This window comes from Zonotrichia albicollis, chromosome 1, assembly GCF_047830755.1.
Source record: "Zonotrichia albicollis isolate bZonAlb1 chromosome 1, bZonAlb1.hap1, whole genome shotgun sequence".
NCBI lineage: Eukaryota > Metazoa > Chordata > Aves > Passeriformes > Passerellidae > Zonotrichia > Zonotrichia albicollis.
In genome coordinates, this window is record NC_133819.1 from 32,083,569 (window position 1) to 32,099,831 (window position 16,263).

Genomic DNA, 16,263 nt, shown 5'->3' on the forward strand with positions numbered 1-16,263 from the left:
AGGGCCGGGGAAGACTTTGCTCCATTCTGCCACTTCAGTGCCTCACAGCAGACTCAGGACACGTTTCCCAGTCCCAAGAAGGGGTGTGTGCCCCTCATCACTTCACCCACAGCACAAGGGCAGCAGGTGACCATTCAGCCACTGTGCTGTGAGCTGGAGATAACACTGCAGAAGTCTGGGCACCTCCCACCTTTTTCTGCTTTGTCAATTCTCCATTGGTTCAATCAGGTTCAGAACAAAACCAACTCATCCACATCTCAGAGCTCCCAGGGATCTGCTTTCTGGCCAAATAACTTGCTTGAGACTTTTGAGTTCTTTACCTCCCTTCCACCTGATCAAAGAGTGGGACCTCTGTTGCATTCTAAATGTTGAATATCACCAATTTACTATGGATATAAATAGCACAAATTTGTTATCAGATTGAGGGCATGTATGTGGGTAGTGCATACTTAAAAATAAATCATTTATTTAGTTTCTCAAGTAATTTTTTTGAAAAAGAGTTTAGTACTGTGTCATCATATAGACCAAATATTCAGTGACCAAAGCTCAGAAGTACTGCCTGCAGTTTTTCCAAAATGTGAGAGATCTGCAAAATGTAATGAATGTTCAGCAGCAGAAAGATACCAAAATAGGAACAGGGGATGAGGAAGCAGGAAAACAGTGCAGGGTGTGACTTGAAAGAAAGCAGAACAGGAGAATAACTACAAAAGAGAGAGAAGAGGTTAAAGATAAAGGAGATGTATGAGTAGGTGAAATATTTCAAGTAGTTTCATGATTTGTGTGACTCATAGCTGGAAGATCTGAAGCTGCCTCTCCTAATTCAACCCCCAGTTTTCACTTGACAGCCTGTGAACCTCTTCAAGTTCAGCATCTGACCCTTTCTCCCTGCTCCTCACTAAGAGCCGCCTGCCCCTCTGCCCCCAGCACCTCTTCCAGCCTTCAAAACACTCAGAGCATCTTCAAATGGCTGCTCAGCCTGTGTCCTGCCTGTGAATCATCCATGGAACTGGGACATGATCCCTGCTACTGACTCTCAGGCACTCAGAGGGAAGAGAGCCCAGGAGCATCCTGAGCCGCTGTGTTTGTTGCTGCTGTGCTTTGAACCCAAATTGTGAGAGGACAGGTGTGCAGGAGGGTGTCTGGAACCTGAAATGGATCTCTATGCATTTCCTTTAGCAATTAAGAATCACTGAGCCATGATGACAAGGGCAGAACTAAAGTAAATACAGCATTGTATTTGCATTGTTTGGTGTGTAACAAACTTGTGCTTTCATACAAACCCAAGGAAGAATGCACTTGCTGTGGTAACTGTGATTTGCCAGAGCTAATGAACCTGACTCAACTCTTCAGTTTGATTTGTCTTTTTAACATTCTTGGTATCAGGGGACATTATGACCCCTCAGGGAAATTAAAACTCTTAAAGCTCATCTATCTGGCCTTTTCTGTCAAAACAGTGTTGTCATTGAGCTATTGCTCCTTCTCTTACAGGCCAAAATTCGACTCCAAAGCCAATAAGATCCTCATTGGAGTTTGTTCAGTTTATTTGGTTGGTTTGTTTTTTAAATAAATATAGAAATCTCAAAATGGCAAATCAATGTCTTTTAATTAAAAATTTAAAAAGAGAACACAGAAATGAACCCATGGAATAGGGGAGTTTTTCTGACAGCTACAACTGAAATTCAAGTTCCTTTACCCCCCAGACACATAGGCATATACATGATTTTTTTTAAATGTGCAATGTAAGAAGCTTTACATACATTTAGAGAAGAGATTGTGTAGGAAATTTTAAAAGAGACAAATTGCAATTAGGTGCTAAATTCTCACCGGCAATGGAAGATTTCCCCTGTGTGATTAATGGTTAATCTGCAAATATATCTTTTCTTCCTTAGCTGTTAAATTCTCTGTTTATGTTTAAATTCATGCTTTCTGTTTTAATTTGTATGCTTCTTCTCCATATGTGGGTGAGGACACTTTAGCTTCATTTTGCAGGAGCTGTATTTAAGATACTGTGCTGCCTCTTTGAGCATCTAGATCTCTCTGTGAGTCTTCAAATGCTTAAGCTCATCAAGCACATTTGAGAGGCATTGAAATCCAAAAACTATTAAGTCCTTAAAGGTATTCTGAAACTAGGCAGCCGGTTAAGAGCTGTGGTTAATGCTTCGCTGAGGTAAAAAGTGCAGCACTTCATATGAGACCTCAAAGTCCAGATAAGGTCTCAACCCCAAGACACAAATCCATACAAAATCAGGCTTCATTGATCCTCCTGCTCAGAGAGCCACTGCAAAAATGAGAGAGAGAGAGAAAGAGAGAGAGAGAGGTTTTTATAGAATACATATGCCCAGAGTGTCTACTCAGCTTTCATATGAGAGAGCTACTGTAATGTAATGACTTTCTCATATGATTATATTATCATTTGCAAAAAGAGATATTTGCATATATGTGCACACAGATAAGAAATGCCACCTTTTGTTTTAATTACAGTGTCAGTATCTCTTCCTGCCTCCATGTGAACAGGCTTTAGCCCCACATAATGTCTTTGATGAAGGAAAAATACAAAACCACATGCTAAACATTTTGAGTTTTCAGCATAAACCTGGATCTATGTTGACAAGCTTTTCCCAGGGATAGTAACATCAGTAAAATATTTTCATTCCAAGTTCCTGAGACTTTGGAAAAATCAACAAAAGAATAGCATGAGATAGATTGCCAGAAATAATATTACCATTTTTGACATGAAACCATCTCACAACATCATGTGAGTATTGAAATGCTCTAAAACATTTTCTTTAATTTGATTCGTTTGTATTTGTTCTGGGTTTTGTTTTGTTTTAACTATGGCTGGCTTTTCCCCCTGAATAAGAGGACTGCAGCTGTTGACCAGAAACAGGGAGACAGATGACTGGAAAAGAAAATCATGTTTGATTTTCGTTTGGGGGCTCAGAAGACAGTCTACACTGTACAAGGGATGGTGTAGGACCAGGTAGGTTCCTCTGGTATTGTTAAGAATAACATTAAAGGCAGTGAAGTACAGCCGTACCAGCACTAGTAATGAGGCCATGGATAAATCCAGGTGGCAGTAAAGGAGGACAGGATCACTCCAGCAGGTCTGCTAACATGAGCAAAGGTCCAGGGAGAGATACTGCTTTCCACATCTGCCAGTGCAGGAAGGCAGTGCCCATGTGTCTAGGGTATAGTAAATGGATTTGAATAGATCCACACAAGGGCATTTTCAACTCTGTGTCCAGAGCTGTGGGTTGATGAGCCCTCTAATCTCACTTCAACAGCACTCCTGGGATCCCTGACTATTCACTTCTCCTGTGGGATATCTGTTCAAAGGGACTGTGGGAAAACATGATGAAAAGAATCTTGTCATTCAAGGAAGTAGAAGACAGCAAGGGCAGGGTTAGGAAGGAGAGGCGGCTGGCAAAACAGCTCTCCCCATGCTGAGATATCCAGCACACCTGAAGAAAAGGAAAAATTGTCTTTGTCCTGCCCATCATAATCTCCTCCTCTTTCAGTCTCCTCTAAGTGTTTACAAACACCTCTGGAGACTTCTGAAAGGCAACAGGAGTCAGGGAATTAAAGAAATTAGTGTAGCAAACCAGTTTGTCCTAAGAAATCAATATAGATCCAATTGAGACTATGCATGAAAGATTATGGATGTTGGCTTGTGGAGAGGTGGGTTTTACTGGAACCTCAGCTACAGAGGTGGATTTCTGCATGCAAGCAGTACTAGCTCTGGGGTCTGCATGCATTTATCTGTCTGAAATCTGTTTAGATTCCCTGGAGCCGCCAGAATGGTAAAATAAAACTCTTACAGTCCTCTCTCCCAACAGGCCGCATCAGCAGCCATGTAAAACCTGCAGGAACAGAGTCACAGAAAGTACACGGTACTGTGCATGCAAAAGACATGAGATGGATCTTTCTTCCACACAAGAAAAAACTTTTCCCTCTCACTGAAGCCTTAGAAAAATGCTTTTTTTGTATTGGCCTGCAAGATATTTGCAGTATTTTCTGAAAACTGGATACACTTCCATTAGTAAACAGTGTTATATCTGTAACTGTAATGAAATAAAATTATACATTTATATAAAGATAGACTATTTCTAGCAAAATACCAAACCAAATTAATCCAATTAATAAGCTGCTACTGAACATAGTAATTTACAGACAAGCAATTTGTAAACTATCTAACGATGTATTAAGCAAACAACAGCATTTATCAAAGGAAATTTGAGACATTTTGCCAACTAGAGGACTTGGCTAAACAAATACATTTGTAGCTGGATCTAATTATTCAATTAGAGCTTTAAAAATGCTGTTATGGCAGCCTGCCTGGACTGTTGTGGTTAGACAATAACAGTTCTTCCCTTTTCTTCCAGTGTTCTCATTCATTTATGGCACAGTTTTTGAAGAATAGAGCTTGGAAGCCAGTCCAGCATCCCACATCACAATTAATAGTCAAACTTATAGGATAATAATTAGGACATACTTTATTGCCCCAGCTTTATATATGACTACCTCAATAAAGTCAGGTGTTTACAGCCAGATACTTATTTCTAAACATTGTCCTCAGCAACAATTCTAAAACAAAATCCTAACAGACACTACAGAGAAAAATATTGAATTACATATTTGAGTTTTTCTTTCCAAATTCTTGCCAAACTGTATTTATCTCAGGGAAACAAATCTGCAGTTTAATTAAGACCTAGGTAGCTTTCTGGTAATAATAAACTAATGGAGTGGTAAACCACTTTTACTGGTGTGTGGTGACTCAATCTCTAATACTGTTTGGTTCTTCTGACTTGTTAGAAGAGGAAAGAATAAATAACTGTTGTGTATCTTTCAAAGGTTAAATTGTTTCACTTCCCACAGATTTTCAACTAGCTAATAAAAGGCACCGGGGAAAAGAGGAATATAGGTGGCTGGAGAAGGCTGATAAAAATAGGATGAAACTTTGTGAGCCCCACTGAAGTTTGTATTAGGCTTGTATTACAAGCCAAGAACATCTTCCTATCAGCTTTCACTAAAGTTAAAAGTCAGTAGGAAATTATTATTAATTTAGTAATTCATGAAAAATTCTATTTTGGCAAGTGAGAATGTGGTCTGAATGGGAAGTTATTAAAACTAATTGGGTGGTGTAACACAAGACAGTTTGTCTGTGAGCCCCACTAACAAAGCTGAGCCAGCTTGGGGAATGACTGAGAACTTGCTCTGTTTTATAACTTTGAAGCACATTGGATCTCATTAATAACCAAATAAATGCATTTCAAAATGGAGAATAATGTAATGGAATCAGTTCCTCACTCTGATTCTTCACCTTTGGGTTTTGGCCATCTGTAGTCTGTCTACATAAGAAACACTAATTTGGGCCCTCTTTCATGTCAATGGAGAGAAAGAAGCCTTTGTATTCAAGGGTTTGTATTCAGCCACTGTATTTTGAATAAGGCAAGTCTTAAAAATGATGTTTTTACCTGCACTGACTATAAAGCGAATTAAGGCAAGCAGCTCAAACCTAGGCAGCTGCACTGCAGACACCAAATTTTGCACTGGGTTTTCATTCAGATTTCTGTAAAATGGGAAAAAAATATAACTAAGCAATTGGAGAACATTTACATTATCCTTTATCCAAAGGTAAGAAAGATCTCAGGTAAATGTCTAAGATTCATGCCCTACATATTCATTGTCTTGGATATCAGCTACATGCCTTAATTAAATAAACAGGGTTTATCTTTTGTTACATCACAAGAAAACTATAAATTGATTTAAAACTCTTTGTTAGGATCTCCAAGACAGACTCCATGTCTGAAACCTTTGTCCTACCTGAGGTATAGAGAAAACAGTACCTGTAAGGTAAGGCATATACAAACAGACCATTTGTTGTTTAACCTCTTTGGAGGCTGTGCTGCTACGGATGAATACACAGCACTTAGTCTGAGGACACCATTCAGCCTCACTGTGTTTTCCAGTTAGTAGGCACAACAGAAGAGAGAGGAGCAGTAAAGGAATGGGGAGCAAAATCAAGTTTGCATTCTGCCAAGACTCTATCATTCACAGAAAAACTCACTGGTATATTGAAGGTAGTGAAATAAATCAGTGTTCACCTAGTTTCAACAACACTGTGGTGAGACTGCCAGACTAAAACTGCCAAATTCTTCACTTTTTCTGCTTTAGAACTGTCACAGCTAGTCTCTGGTCAAGTAGCTAGCCAGGTGCTGCTTGCCAGCCCTGCTATCAAGATTATGAACAGCACAACCATCGTTTCATAAGGACACCAGCCATAAGTCCAGAGCCTCTGGCTTGGCCACAAAGATGGCAACAACTACCAAGGTCTGCTAAAATGCAAATGTCTTCTTCCCCAGAGGAAAACATGAGGGGCTTATGGGGCATTAGCACTGACAGCCCTGACAATCAGCACACTGACTACCATACGGCTCTGTCTTCCTGCCATTTGCAGATACCTCCCTGGCTTTCTGCCCCTGCAGAAGTTCCCCTGCCAGAGGCATGAAACCAAAATACCAAGTGGCAGAAAAATAAAAGCTGAGGTTGTCCCTATACTCCTATAAAACCTTCCTGCCCACATCCCTCCACTGATACTGCCAATCTCACCCCAAGCCTTCCCATGATTCACAGATTATTTAATCAGTTCTGAACAGATAGATCTTGTGATCAAAAGAGTGTCGGAAATGCAAAGTAGTACAAAAAGACACCACTATACCCAGCATTCCACCAAGGCTTCCAGTGCCCATTACCTTCAACCTGCACAAAGTTTCACATACTGAGGAGAGGGCATGAACCAAGAATTGACTACAACAGTTACTTTTCCTCCATCACGGTAAACTGGTGCCACTGGACAGAAATAGCTGACATGAAACCCATGAAAAAGGCTCTCTTCAAAGACACAATTTGGCATGCAAAGTGTCCTGGGTGCACGGGTAACAATCTGCTATTGACTGTGGTTTACTCTTCTCCATTCTTCCTAAAAAATAACCCAGGATTAAGTGTAGCCTTGTATAAATGAAGCTGAATGGGTATTTTCAGATCCAGGACTTGGATGAGAAACAATCTCGGTGGAAGAAAATCTCCTCTAGTCAGTGGCTACACAGTAAACATCCTTTCTCCCACTCCTGGAACTACCTAAAGCATTTGATGCCGTCTCAGAGGCACAGTTCCTTTTCCTGAGATAAAAAAGCAAAGGTCCAGGGCAACAATCTGAAATGGTCTGAGCTTTTTCTCCAGCAAGGCACTCAAAAAATAATAAGAGAAAACTGCAGCTTTATCAGAAACTATCACACAGCTCTTTTTTAGTGTCTACAAGAAATCACTACGCATAGCAGATGGAAAACCAAGACTTATGTTCCAAGTTGTTACTTGGAAAGCCATTTGTATCACCTTTCCAGACATTGCATAGCATCATCTAGCAGTCATCCCTGGCTGGCTAGGAAACTTGTCTCTGGTAGATTATAATCTGTTTTTAGTAAATCATGCTTTGATCATCCATCAACTGACTATAGCACGCAGTGTATGTTCACAGGAAACTGCAATTACTGTAAAACACTGCCAGGCACCTTCTTGGAAAAGCAGGCTCTCACACGCAGGCCACGTTTTGCTACCAAAGGAAACCATCCTGGTGTACACAGTTCTTCCCTCAGGAGGACTACACAGTAAAGCACACCATGGACCTGAGTCAATTTATGCAGCACAGTGCCAGGATGTGCCCTATAAGAATCCCACGTAAGTGGGGGAAATGTATGTTTATGTACACTCATGCTCAGCTGAAAGACTGCAAGTGATGACAAATTGAAATTACTTTTGAAATTTATTTCAACAGCTTATTATGTTCATGGTTAAAACTTTGCTTTTTAGAAAGATATTTATAACAGGCATTTTAGTCATCTAATTAAAATATGATTCAGAACTCATGAGCCTGAGAGCCCCACTGTATGTCCAAATGGAAAGACACGAATACTGGCACATTGCCTAGGGTGCCTAAATAGTTGTGTAGAATCAGACAGTGTAAATATCTACCTTTGCCTTCATTAGTTTAAGATAACCTAAAGCCATATTCCAGTTCAGGCTGGTCACCTTAACATAATTACTTTTGATATAGCAAGGAAGTTGGAGCAGAGCAAAGCCTTTGTGGACATAATGAGAATCACTGCCACAGGCAATCAGTAGCACAACTGGAGCTTCAGCCCACACTTCTGCTCCTTGCTGCCTTGGGATAGGCTTAAGGATGTACTTATGCCCTGCTCAATGGGGCCTGAAGAAACAGATTTCAGCTGTTACAACAATGCTTTTGTCTCTGGCACACATCCATGCAAGGGACTCCAGCTTCCCCAACTTCCTGAGCAGTTCTAGTTTCCTGGAAAATCTGGAAGCATCACAACATCCTTCCCCATTTCTCTGCCAATCTATGCTGCAGGGCAAAGGGTTCAAGTGGTTTCATTCACTTTTATTGGAGTTTCTCTTTTATTTCTGAAAAAGTGTAAAGAAATATCTAGGAATTCTAGATAACAACATTTCATTTCTTGTCTACTGTCCCATGGCAAAACTCAGCATTGCAAAAGATTTGCCTCACATTCACACTGACTTCAGGGGCTATTTCTTCAGTCATTAAACTCATTTTGTGTTCTTCTTAATAGCTGTTTTGCAGCTTGTCCAGTGGAGTACGACTTTGGGGCAACTCTAGGGGCTGCTCTTCAGAACCCAATGCTGCCCTCATAGCAGTGCAACACTGGCTTGTGCTGGTGTAGCCAGGGGGCCTGGAGGTGTTCAAAAGACGCGGAGATTTCCACACTGCTGGCAGTGGCTGTGTCCTCTTATCTCCCAGCCTCATCTTCTCCTGTTTTATCCCAGCATAAGGCTCAGGAGAGGAAACAACTGACTAAACAGAATTATCTCAGCCTTCAAGGTCGGCGCAGGTAGACAACTTGCTTTTTCTCTGATTCAACAACACAACTGTTTCAGTTCACATCTCACTGGCAAAAGTTCCTTTTCCTGTTCAGGAGCAGAACAGCTTGAGGCTGCTTCAGCTTTCTGAATGTGTGAGCATGTGTTCTCCCTCTTCTCCCAGGTGGCTTAAAAGCACAATCACTGTCTTTTGTTGACGATGTTTTGCTTTCTGAAAGATTGAATTCTACATCCTGGCTTTCAAAAACCCAGTTCACAGTGTTCTGTCTTTGCCTGCTCTAGTGCATATAGAGGCAGCAGCAAAATGCCAGCTGGGAGTCAGAGTGGTGTGACTGCTGCAGTTTTGACACACAGCCATGCAGAAGGCTTTGGTCCATATAGGAAATAGTTTTCTAACTCCTCCACATACACTTTTCTGCTGGAAATTCTTTGCAGGTTTTTTTCCCCTCACCTGAAGCTTTACAAATGAATCACCAACACAAATTGGAATCTCCTTATGAATCTTTTAAACAGCCCAGCTAGAAACCATTTCATATTTAAGAAGATGAGGGGAGAAGAGTTAAAACCTAAACCCCCATTGATAGGTTTTTAGAAAAGTATGTCATGCTACAATGTCACCTTACCTTTGCTCTTGAGGCTGACACTTCTGAGAAAAATGTGTAATGAACACAATGATAATGCACAGATATATTCACACAATGTATGCACCCTGAGGGTGTGCTAAATTTTTACTGACCCTTACCTCCATTTTTTTTTTTTTTGCATGCCCCTCTAACTCCCTATGCTTAAAATCTGCACCACATCTTAGGACAAACTGTGACCTTGGTGTAGCTTGGGAATTTCACTAGGCAAGAAAGAGCCAGAACAACTGTTCATTACTATCAAATTACAGTACAGGAAAGAAACAGGGACCAAGAAGTGCCCACCAAATGCTGCTTTGAGCAATGGGGCATAAGGTGTTTCCACCTCCTTGGGCTGGTCAAAAAAGTGAAATCTACCACATAATGAATTGTGAATCTTGGAAGTATATCGTCCACCACAACTCTCAGCAGTTTCAGAAAATAATGAAGTTACTCTAAGCAGAGAAGTGACATCTCAAAAGATCCCATGAGACACTGTTTTGTAAATTTGGGGGTCAGTATGAAAATATTCCATTTTGACTACACAACCTGATTATCAAGAAGATATGTAACATAAAATGATATAATAATGCTGCTACTGTTCCTCATATCCTTTAATAAAATCAAAAACAAAGAGTGCTTTCTAATATTGTGAAGCAGGTTATTTGATACTACTGAAAAATCTATAAACCAAGCACAGTCAGGTATTTCTTTTCAACCTGCTAAGGTTCTATCAAAATTCAAAGGCTGCTGTGAAAATTTTGTATTTGAAAAAAGGATGCTCTGCTGCAGGGGAAATATCTCCTTCCTTAGTCAAACAGTGAAACTACACAGAGTAGCAGAAGTGCTTAGAGTCTCTGCTAGCTGCAAATACTCTTGTGTATATACAGGTCTTGTTCCTGTACAAATCCATAACTTGATGGTCTTGGCTTCAGTCCCTTCACTTTCAACCTTAGTCTTTCCCACACTCTCCTTTCTCAAAGATTCCTGGAGACCCAAAGGAGATTTAAACAAGAAAAATAAACTCCTATTAATCTTTGAGAACAGCTACTTTCTCAAAAAAATCTCAAAATGAAAAGCAGGCTGAATAATCAGATTCAGATTTTATTTTAGACAGCTTGTTACATTCTGCCAGTCCTGAATATTCTGCTCCTTCACAGGAGAGAGAAGCAGTAGCAGATTTTAAGCATAGTTCAAAAATGACCAATACTAGATAGAGGAGAAGCTGGACCATGGGGTTCGAAAGACAACATAGCAGTCAGTACAATTAGCAGCCACTCTGAATAATAATGCCAGTGCTGGCACTGTTAAACACCTTCCTCAACCACCTGGACAGAGGGATGGAGTGAAACCTCAGTAAACACACAGGTCTAACTGATAGAGCCAGCATGGGAAAGGCCACAGCTTTCCTCTGTGGCGCTAGTGAAGCCATTGTGTCCAGTTTCACATCTTCCAGAAGAGAAGTGAGGTCCAAGAAAGGGTGTGAGCTCAGCAGAGGGCTGCAAAGATGAGTGGGGCTGGAACCCCTGCCAGCTAAGTGAGGCTGTGAGAACTGAGCCTGGAAGGGAGGTGGCTTCACAGTGAACCTCACAGCAACCTAACAGGGCCTGTGGAGGACTACAGCAGAGATGGGCCCTTCCAGGGGTGTACTGTAAAGGGATGACAGGCAACAGACACAAGTTTCAGCAAGGGAATTTCTGCTCGGTTGGATGGATGGAAAACAATTCCACTGTGGACACAGTTAAGCAATGAAAAAATCTAGTTTCTGTAGAGATGCTCAAGTTTAACTAAATGCTCTGAGCAACTTGTTGACTTTGAATCTGGCCATGTTTGGAGCAGGGGCTAGGACCAGAAGTCCTTTTCAACCTAATTTGATTTGTGATTATGTGGCTGTCCTGGCCTGTAAAATAAAATTAATTTCTACTTTTGAATGCTTTATATGAACTTGTAAAGAAAAGAAAAGTAATGCCTTAAAAGGTAACCTTTTAATTAATACACTCAGGTAAAATGAAATTATTTATGATTTAATGTAGAAGTACTACACAAGACTTTAATCATGCAAATGACAACTATTGCTTCCCTTCTCTACAGGTTCATAAGCTGCACTCATCAACATAATAGCTGATCAACTTCTCCTAGTGCTCTAAGCAGCGTGACTAACATCTGGCATGTAGTTTGTCTCATGGTTACTGGCATTCTCTTCTATCTGTTTAGATCTTGACTTCTTTTGTTAGGGACATTCACATAAACAGGATGTTTCTCTCTCTGCCTGTGCTGATATCACATTGATGGGAGTTCTCCTGCAATAGCCATTTTTGGCAAGGTAACATTAAAGGCTGTGATTACCAGCAAACAAAATCAAACCTGCATTCAAAATGACAAAATAAAATGGAAACTTGTCCAGATCCTGTTAGAAAAACTGCTCTCTGCCTCCACTTTATCTGATAGCAGCAAATGTAATTTGCACAGCTGTTCTTCAGGGAGTTACACAAAGGCTTCAGGCTCTGGGAAGACCTAACCTTTGTTTCTTTCTGGGCTGATTCTATCTCATTTTTATAAGGTCATAAATCAAGGGAAGAGAAAGAGAAAATATATTTGGTCTTTTGAATGCAAAATGAATAGAAAAAAAAAAAAAAAGCTGTAATTTAAAGCAAAGTCCTCCCCCCTCCCCTTTTTCTTCCCAAGTACAAGCTCCCTGCTGTACAAATCAAAAGTATACACCGAGACAGAACCTAAATCTTTTATGAAATGGGCCCTTCACTTGCACTTCAATGGAGCTTGCTGTGCATTAAAATTTCTTTTAATCGCAGAAGGAAATAATTCTGCAACTAAGGCACAGTGCTTCCTGCTGCACCTGGCATTTGGGCTGGATATGGGTTGGAGGAGCTATAAAAAGGAAAGAGAATTTATTTTGGTGCCTTTCTGCTGTCTTGTCATGGACCACTAGACCTGAGGGTCACTACAGCTCTGTAAGGGTAGGAAACATGTTGGTTTTGAGACTCATAATGCTCCTACACAAAATCCCTACCTGCCCCCACGCTGCTGCCTCACCTGCAATGTCCCCTATCCTGCAGCAGGCATGTGGTGGCATGGGGATAGTTAAGCAATCCAAACCTCAAGCCAAGGTGGGAGGTAAGCCAGCAAGGGTGGCCAAGATCAACATCTCTGGGTTGCCCAGGGACAGAGCTGCTTGCCAGTATTCTCCCACAGGCAGCATATGAAATTCCCCATGGGAAGGTATGATTTTCTCAGATCAATGCCTCCTGGTGGTCCCTTAGCTATCCTATGTACTCATCTCATGGATTAAGGACACACAGGGATTTTGACACGAGATGGGCATGCACAAATGTGCCCAGCTGTGGAGAATTGGATTCTCTGATGCCAGGCATACTCTTGTCTTACTTAGCTCTCTTGCTTCTCTTCAGTCACTTTGCTGTCTGCACAAAGGTTCCCCCCACTAATCACAAGGGGATGTATGAATCCTACCTGGTTTTCTCCAAATCCTCCCTATTGCACAATATCCTCTATAGCCTGGGAGGCATCTTTGCAGTTCCTTCACTCTTGTGAAGGCATCTGAGGGTTGAAATAATTTCTTCATTCTTATATTTTCTGACATTCATAGAGCCCAGGCAAGACTGACTCAGATCAATGCAGCCTACAAGGATGTGCAGTCACAGATGTATTAGCACCAGCCTTCAAAGAAACCCCCTCAAGCCCAAAAACAACAAAAAAAAGGGGTCTTCGAAGGATGACACTAGGTCCCATGCTTGCTGCAAAAAATAGTAACAGAAAAATCTGCCCAAACAAGATTCAAGGAAGACACTGAAGTAGACTCAGCCGAATTCCCCAGGAAGAACAGATTCCTCCAACATGGATATTTTTTTTCTAAATGGTAGGTATGTTCAATAATACAAAAGCTGCACTATCATCATCCAAATACTTGTTTTTATCTCTGTACAGGCAAGTCTGGCTCTGTTCAGTCACATCCTGCTTTACTATACACTTCCAGTGTGGAATCCTTCCCTACATGTTTTTGAGTTACCCATGTTACCTCTAATGCACCCTTCCTTGCATTGTTTAGATATAAACTTCACTTATACACCAATAGATAGGGCAGCGAAAAGCCCTAATTTCCTTATACTTTAACCAAGGAGTATGTTTTAGTGTCTGTTGTAGTTCTATTTTTACCTGGCATGAGATATGAGATATAACTTGAGCTTAGAATAATTTTTCATCATGGAAGCTGCCAGTGAGTTTATTAAAACAGAAAAGGTAATACCCTGTATTCTTTTATGTATGCTGTTTTCACCAGTTCCTTTGTCTGAACCAGAAATAGTTGAATCTAAACAGCTTTTTAAAGACAAATTTAAGGAAAATATGCACTTAAAGTTGGGGGTTTTTTGTTGTTGTTTTTTGTTGTGGTTTTTTTTTTTTTTCTGAGAACTTGATGCTCACTATGATAAAAACTTGTCCAACATAATGTTGCAGTATGCCCACATTTCCTCCTGGGCTGTTTTTGTACATTCTGCATCATATTTTATTTCAGCCTGTTTCCCTGTGTTCACAAGCAACTGGTAGCATGTATCCACACTGAATTTTTTGTGAAGACTTGTACTGAAGCATAGAGTTAGGATCAAGGTTCATTCACACTTCTGAGGTGCCACTGATAGTTTTAGGAGAAGTTTGCAATGTGAGAAAAGTTGTTTTATCTCTTTTTCTCAGCCCATGTTTATATGGAATATTAGAATAAGACATAAGAAAGCTTCAAGAAATGGCACTGAACATCTTGAATTGCAATTTGATACTGTCTACACAGTTTGTGCCCAGCGACTGGATTCTCTGAGAATTAACAACAAATATCTGCCACAAAAGGCTAGGATGTTACATGCCATAGCTGCTCCCTGTAGTCATCCCTCCATTCTCATCTTCTAATGCTAATTAACCCCAAACTCTGACTGCACAGCTGATTAATGACCACCATATATACAGGCAGATAGAATGGGTAACCTCCCAGTATGTCTTTTGATTTCCATATCTACCAGAGTAAGGACTCACTATCTGGAATGGCCTTTCCTATAGTCTTTTTCAATAAAACATCTTTAATTCTGTTCCAGCTTCAAAAGACAGCAAAAAGATACCATTTCATTCAGTGACTAGCAGACAGCCATTTTTTTAGAACAGTTTATCAATTCTGCACCAATAACACTGTCTCTTTAACACTAGCAGACTTCAGTTTGCACAGTGGGCTATTTTTTTTCTTTTTCCAAAAATCATATTCCATTGTCTCTGCAATCATCATCTGTTTTCATTTTCACACAATTGCTGCTTTATTAAGCAAAGTATTTAGAAAGTTCCTCCCAAAACCTTTACACTGAGTGCTTTTCAAGAATTAAATGGTAACAGAACAATCTCTCTCACATCACTAGAATGTTAATTAGCAGGCAGTTTTTCTCTCTTTTTTTTTTTTCCAATCTTCTCTCCTCAAATCTGTATGTGTTAGTTAAGACACCATACTGATGTGGGCGGCAGAAGAACCAGAATAGAATAAGGAAATATGAAACCAGCACATTGCCTGTCCTAGTGAAGGGATGAGAAAATGTTACGGTGGGAAAGTCTTGTGAAAGAGGAAGTCAAGAAATGAAAGACAATTTTTATAGTTTACTTTGGACTGTCTTACAAATATCTGCTCCTGTGTTTATACTCTGCAGACCCAACTGCATAATTTCACATGGCACAGCATCACATTAGAAGGCAACAACAGCAGAATGAAGCCAATACTGATGCTGTGTCAAGTCAACCATGGGACAAGGTTCACACATTCAAAATTATTGCTTCATTACCCATAGGCAGATAAATACTGCAGCACTGGCATTCACAGACTATGCTGATGCTCTGATTGGTTGCTCAGCTTTAATTATAAGCAGACGTGGCAGGAACATGCATGAAAATGAAGTCTTTGTTGCAGAGGTGCTTGGAGAGTGAATGTTCCAGCAGCAATCACCAGCAAGTGGCAGCCACTACCAGAAAGATCCCAGCTTTCCAAAGACACTGAAGCCAAGAAGCCAGTAGGATACCTGGCAGTGAGAAAATGGGCACAAAGAAACACTGGCTTCTCCTCCACACAACTCCTTCCTAGTGAACAGCCAAGCATCACTCTGGCAGGAAAGTGTTGGAGAGGGAGATGAGGTAGCTCAAACCTGAAGCTCCAGAGTGAAACCACAGCCTTGGTGTCACCCCTTGGTACATGCTGCCATGCACTGTCTTGCACACTCCTCACTTTGCACGCATGCTTTTACCATCTCTCTCCGCAGACTAAAGAGCCACATGGCATTTGGTTTTTACTACAGCTTTTGAAAAACTGAATCGTTGCAAAACTGACCACAAGTCCTCTGAAAAAACAGACTTTACCCAGTATGAAAATTTTCTGGCCATCTCTGTGGCATCCTGCAGACTGTGTTAGAGTGATAGGGAGATCCACAGCATCACAGCTTGCCACAACAGTGTGAGTTCAGGTAATGCCTAAAGGAATTTTATTAAGAGTATAATCAGTGAATATATTTTGTAGAGGTATACTGCAATTGTATGTGTATTTGTATGCAATTGTATGTATAATTGTAGGTGTATTACGTGCAATTTTATGTGCACCACCACAGTAAACCATGTGATGGGATTTCTTGGACAGATGTACAGCACTTGCATAAAAACCAGCTCCTTCCACCACAGGGTGAAA